This window comes from Rhinolophus ferrumequinum, chromosome 11 (assembly GCF_004115265.2).
Source record: "Rhinolophus ferrumequinum isolate MPI-CBG mRhiFer1 chromosome 11, mRhiFer1_v1.p, whole genome shotgun sequence".
NCBI classification, from domain to species: Eukaryota; Metazoa; Chordata; class Mammalia; order Chiroptera; family Rhinolophidae; genus Rhinolophus; species Rhinolophus ferrumequinum.
Genome location: NC_046294.1, coordinates 16,897,204 through 16,904,135, shown reverse-complemented (window position 1 = coordinate 16,904,135; position 6,932 = coordinate 16,897,204). Strand labels below are relative to the sequence as shown.

Below are 6,932 nucleotides of genomic sequence, written 5' to 3'. Positions count from 1 at the left end.
CACTGTCGTTCCCTATCACGTCCTCATTTAACTGACCTGGGCAGATATGTCTTGGACTTGGAGAATGATGGCAGATTATGTAAGAGCAATCAGACTGTGATTTCAATTGTAGACTTGAAATTTACTAAAGGGGTAGATCTTAAGTGTTCTCACACACAAAAAGGAAGAAAAGAAGGAAGGCAGGGAGGGATGGAGGAAGGAGAGAGGAAGGAAAGGAAGGAAATTATAACTATGTGAGAAGACCAATTACTTAGCTTGATTTTGGTGATCATTTCACAATGTATACATATGTCAAACAGCATGTTGTATGTACACCTTAAATAAATACAGCTCTTATTTGTCACTTATACCTCAATAAAGTTGCAAAAGAAAATTATTAACGAGGCTAAAGTAATTACTTCCAGTCTCATGTAGACAGATTAGCATCCTGTCCAATGGAACTGAATTGACCCATAAGCTGTATTGTTTATCGTGTATTATTATTGAATGTAATGCACAACCTCATTCTCTGTGATGGACTGTAAATACATTTGGATACTAAAGTTCTTTGCAATTAACATAATAACTAAAATGTATATGCTACTGTACCAATGGAGACTTCTGTGTCAGCTGTAAAATGAAAACAGTAACCCCTATGCATGTCCAGCTCACAAAATGATGATCGAATGAAATTGTATGTATAAAGGAGCATTATACCGTGTTTCCCCAAAAATAAGACCTAGCCACACAATCAGCTCTAATGCGTCTTTTGGAGCAAAAATTAATATAAGACCCGGTCTTATTTTACTGTAATATGTAATATAAGACTGGGTCTTATATTACATAATGTAATATAATATAATATAATATCATACCGGGTCTTATATTAATTTTTGCTCCAAAAGATACATTAGAGCTGATGGTCCAGCTAGGTCTTATTTTCAGGGAAACAAGGTAAACTTTAGTGTCCTGCCTGGCTAAACTTGGTGTCACTTCCTCAGAGAGGGTTTCTCTGATGGTCCACCCTTTATCAGCCTCCTATTAGATGCCCTCAGAGAAACTTGTAGCTATTTTGCAAGGATTTGCCCTAGTTTCTACCTACACATCTACATTTGTGGCTATGTGATTCATGCCTTTCTTCTCTACTGGATTAAAAACACTGTGAGAGTTGGACGTTCGTCTGCTTTGCCCACCACGGACTCCCCAATCCACAATAGAATACATACATAAAATAGAAACTCAATAAACATTTATTTAAATAAATGAATGAACTGAGTTCTACTCCGTGACCCCTTGCAATTAGACCAATTTATCTAGATGAAGGGAATCTTTACTATCATAGAGTTCATGTCATAAGTCTCATCCAACCAAGTCTTGATGACCGCTTTGAGCATATATTAACCTCTTGTTATAGTTTCAACTTTATGTCATTTATTCAGATCGTCCAACCTCTGGATGACTATCCAAAATGCTTCGTATTGGTCAGGATTCCAGCAACAAGTGGGTCGCCCTCAGATGGGGTACTTGAGATTTTAATAAAGGGGCTGGTTAAATGGCGTGGGCAGGGTACCATTCCAAGCCCTGCATGGGCAAAGGGAGGGGTAGACACCAGGATCTGGAGAGAGATGCTGTAGCAGATGGCCCCCTGACAAGAGCTGTGGTCTTTAGAAGAGGGATGCAGCCAGCTCGTGGAGACTCAGCTGGGAGAGAGCCACAAAATAAATATCTCAACTTCACCCTCCTCCCACGTTCCAGTCTCCTGTTGATTGACACTTGTTGGATGAACCTAATAGAAGCCAAGAGGACCTGAGAGCCCAATGATGCATCCATAAAAATAGGCCTCCAAGCAGAATGGTGAATGGATGGAGAGAGGATCTAGAGGAAATAATAAGATATCCAGCCCAAATCTGAGCCCCTCACAAACATTGTTACTTAACTGAGAACTTCTTTGCTTTTTGTGTTTTTCACTGACGCCAGGCCTGTTCTCCACAATATCCAGTTGTCATTGCAGACGGATGTTTTCCCTCCCTCTCTCCCTCAAATTTCAGTTTGAAGTTACGTTGATCAGGTGGGAGACTTTCCTGCCAAGCACCGTTGTCATGCTCCCCTTCAGATGTACTCCGCCCTTGGTAAAAAGTCCATTTTAATGTAAGTCTTACTTCAGAAGACCCAGTTCTGATCTTTAACCCTAGCTGACCAGTTCCCAGGGCTTGCTGTCTCTGTCAGAGTTACCACACGCGAGTACGAGAGACGCAAACGTCATTTGGTCTTGCCATTTGAGGTCCCACCTCACCCCCTGTAATTCCTGCAGCATCCCAGGGCTTCCAAGAGCCAAGGTTCCACTGGGAAGTAGCTATTATCCATTCCCATCATCTCCCTGAGGCCCAAAGTATGCAAGCCAACTGGAAGCTTCCATCTCAGGGACGCAGGGCCAACACTTTTCTTGCTCCTGAGGGCAGGTCCCCTAGATACTCTCATGCATCCCCTTCCATCTCTGGAATTCGGGGTTCAAAGTCTCTGCCTCCTCATCTCTGTCTGCCTTTCTGGCCACAGCACAACTCCCAGGCCACCTGACCTTTGTCTCACCTGACCTTACTGCTCAGCACCTTCTGCCTCAGACCAACAACTCTGACATGAAGCCTTCTGGCTACAGAAGATTCTGGCCCATATAGTCACAGGCTGAATATGTCCTCCCTACCCAAGTTTCAAGATTTCCTTTTATACACATATTATAAATGTCTAAGCCCTAAATTGTCGTTGAGTAACTCACGCCACTTCTTTCCTCTTTTCTGGAACCTAACCTTCATTTTCCTCAGGGGCAGCTGCATTGCTGTTCCCTCGCTTTCAGAGAGACTGTCTTTCTCCTCTGCGTCCTTCCCCACTGGATCAGCAGAGGGAAAAGGATGCAGGGACCATGGGATCTCCTTGCCTTCCAGCTGTCCAGGAGGCTGGTGTGTCTGGGAGAAGCGCTCATGGCGTGGTGGTCCCTATCAGCAGCTGTCCTGGGCGACTAGTGCCTGAGTGGGTTTCCAAAGCCAGAAGCACATTTGCGGAGGGTTAGGTTTGGGGGTCCAGGGGAATGTACTGATGGGAGGAGGGCCAGGTCAGGAAGCCCGCCCTGATCTTGGTCTAAACCAGGGACACTCCATGGCCCCACCCAACACCCCAAACTCCTGCCTGCTGGGCTTTGGGAAGCCTCCTCATCCTTTCACTGGGGTGAATTCTTTTCTCCCCCTAAATCTTTTAAAGATTGAAAAGAAAAAGCCAAAGCCAGAACTCCAAATACAATAAAAGCAAAGACATGAGGAAAAATAACTAGGGATAAAAGCTTTCAATCCCAGCTCCAGACAAGATGCCGCTCTGACGTCCTTGGGCGCCCGGAGGGATTAACCCTCAGCTGCCCGCGGGAAGCCACCTCCCTCCGGGCGCTGGGCTCCGCCCCGCGCCGTTTCTGCGGAGAGGGGTGGTTGTCGCCTTCAGTCGGTGTCTCGGTGTCTCGATACACGGCTTCAGTTCTCTATTTTTACCCAACCTGCACGAGCTCATCTCCACCCCACCCCCACCACCAAACCTTTTGTCTCAGCTCCTACTTCCTACACCAGAGTCAAAGAAATCTCCCTGGTGAAACTGAACCGTAAGCCAAACCCTTTGGGGGCATGAAATGGATGCCTCGTGTGTGCTTCTCACCGTCACAGACCCTCCATTAGCGAGACAGCCAGCGCGCCTTCTGCATCCCATCTTTGTGCCATTAATGACAGCTTTTGTTGTCGTGTGGGCAGAAAGCGGTGGACAAAGGACCCCAGATGACGTAAGCCACACCCCTTACCTCCTCCGAGAGCCCAAAGGGAGGCTCCTACACGAAGGAGAGACCAGGGAATCCTTTTAGAGCCCCCATTTTCTAAAGTACATGCCAAGTCACAGTACAGTTTACCAAGAGCAGCATTTTTACCACTCCAGTAAATCTACATTTGTCTCCGTTTTTAAACAAAGGGGAACTTGGGTTGAGGTTCCTGAACCCCAGGACAGCACTGTGAGATAGCAGGACCTGCAATCACGCAGCAGACTAGAGAACTCTAGTGAAATCTGGCTTGAAGGTCCCCACCACCAGGCTAGTGGCACCTCAGTGGGTCTCACACTCCAGCCAGGAGCCAACTGCTTCCAGAATTGCAGTGAACCCTGGGGTGAATTCCAGTGGAGCCACACATGGGAGGTGGTGTATACTCCTGGGACTGTGGACAGAAACACTTTGGAAAGCAACCTTTCTCCGGCCTGACTGAGGCTGAAGTTGTTATCATTTAAGACACGGATGGAGACCAGTTTGTTTGTCCAAGTCCCTCGGGTGGGGAGTGTCTAATAGATGGAGAGGGAGATTTGGGGAAGGAGAGAAATATGTATTAGACACCAGGAGCTTCTTCGAGAGGCTCTGTTAAAGTGTAACACGAGCATAAACACACATACACACACACACACACACACACACACAAATACATTCATTTATTCTTTCCAAACATAGTGACTACTTCCTAGTCACTTATCCTGAGGATATATTAGTGATGGAGACAGATCCGACCCCTATTCTCAGGAGTGTTAGTCTAGTGCAAAAGACCACACTCCAAGGATCTATCTTCCAGCCCCTGTTTCCTGCCTTGACCTTCTGCTCAGTTTCTGCATCTGTAAAACGGAAGTACCAGGTGCTCTTTACTGCCTTATGGAGCATTCGGAAGAAGAAAGAGCTGGAAGATTATTTGAATTAAAAATACGTAAATTTGCCTATTGTTTAATTTTAATTAAAATACAACAGGACTATATATGCCCCAAAGAATTGAAAGCAGGGACTCCAACTCCTTTCACCAGGCGTCCTCGTGAGAGTGATATTGTCTTTAAACCCTGAGTGGCAACCCCTGATGCACAGCTGGGACGCCCAGGGAGGCAGAGTGACCTGGAAGTCCAACGGCTCCCTCAAGATCATCCAACCTCCAGATGACTATCCAAAATGCTTCGTTGTGGGAGCAGACAAGGTGGGCTCCAAGCAGATGCGGCAGGTCGGCGTGTCGCTCTGCGGGAAGGCGGTGGTGGTGATGGGCGAGAACACCATGACACACACAAGGCCATCCGAGGGCATCTGGAAAACAACCCAGCTCTGAGAAACCGTTCCCTCATATCCAGGGGAATGTGGGCTTTGTGTTCATGAAGGAGGAAGGACCTCACTGAGATCAGGTACATGCTGCTGGCCAATAAAGTGCCAGCTGATACCCGTACTGGTGACATTGCCCTGTGTGAAGTCACTGCGCCATCCCAGAACACTGGTCTGGGACCCAAGAAGACCTTCTACCAGGCTTTAGGCATCACCACTAAAATCTCCAGGGCACCACTGAAATCCTGAGTGATGTGCAGCTGATTACGACTGGTGACAAAGTGAGAGCCGCGAAGCCACACCGTCTCCCCGTTCTCCTCTGGGCTGGTCATCCACAGGTGTTTAACAGCGGCAGCGTCTACATCCGAAGCGCCTGACATCACACAGGAAACTCTGCATTCTCACTGCCTGGAGGGTGTCTACAGTGTTGCCAGCATATGTCTGCAGATTGGTTACCCCGTCTATCATCGATGGGTACAAACGGGTCCTGGCTTTGTCTGTGGGGACTGATTACACCTTCCCACTTGCTGAAAAGGTCAAGGCTTTCTTGGCTGATCCCTGTGCATTTGTGGCTGCTGCCCCTGTGGCTGCCACCACCACCACTGCTGCCGCAGCCCCAGCCAAGGCTGAAGCACAGGAAGAGTAGGAGGAGTTGGGCGAGGATATGGGATTTGGTCTTTTTGACTAATCCCCACAGCGCAACCAGCTCAAACAGCTTCATTTGTGAAACAAGGAAATAAAAGACTTATTTCTCTTTAAAAAAAAAAAAAAAGCAGGGACTCCAACAGATACTGGTGCATCAATGTTCACAGCAGTATTACTCATAACGGGCAAAGGGGGGAAGTGTCCATCAACAGATGAATGGATAAACAAAATGTATATATGTACAATGGAATAGTATTCAGCCATGAAAAGGAGTGAAATTCTGATATATGCCAGAACATGAATGAACCCTGAAGACATTGTGCTCAATGAAATAAGTCGTTCACAAAAGGGCGATTTTGTGTGATTACCGTTAGATAAGGCTCTTAGGATAGGCAAATTCATCGAAACAGAAAGCAGAAGGGAGGTTACCAGGGGCGGAGGGGGCGGTATCGTTGAATGGGTACAGGGTTTGTTTGGAATGAAAAAGTTCTGGAAATGGATAGTGATGATGGTTGTACAACAAAATGGTAAATTTTATGTGTATTTTACCACCAAAAATTTCAAATATATATATATGATAATGTGATGTACAATAAGAAATATATGTTCCATCCTGTCCCCTGGCACAGAGCTCCTAAAACTCTTGGGATTTCCTAAGTGATAAGAGGAATACAGGTAAAAGGAACATCTTTTGTTATTCAGAACAAGTCCCTAGGAACCACTCCTGAGTTTGTTAATGAAGTGACTTTTGGGAAACCCCTCAGAATGGGAGCTGGTTGCCAGGGGAACCAACTTTGTGATTAGAGAGTTGGATCTTTCAGCCCCTGACCTGACTTCCTAGGAGAGGAGAGGGGCCATAGGTTGAGTTAATCACCAATGGCCAATGATTTAATCAATCACGCCTAAATAATGAAGCCTCCATAAAAAACCAATAGTACGTGATTCTGGAAACTTCTAGAGTGCTAAACATGTGAAGGTGCTGGGAGGATGGCATGCCTGGATTGGGCATGGAAGTACCAGGCTCTTACACATACCTTGGCCTGTGCCTCTCTTCCATCTGGCTATTCTGAGTTATAGCTTTTTATAATTATCTAGTAAGTGAACTGATTACCTGAGTTCTGTGAGCCATTCTAGCAAATTGTCAAACCTGAGGAAGGAGTCATGGGAACCTGTG

At 46.2% G+C, this 6,932-nt stretch overlaps 1 pseudogene; it reads left to right on the top strand.

Moving 5' to 3' along the window:
• The first annotated feature begins 4,883 nt into the window (after positions 1-4,883).
• Positions 4,884-5,801, top strand: LOC117029653 (60S acidic ribosomal protein P0-like; annotated as a pseudogene).
• Positions 5,802-6,932: the final 1,131 nt, after the last annotated feature.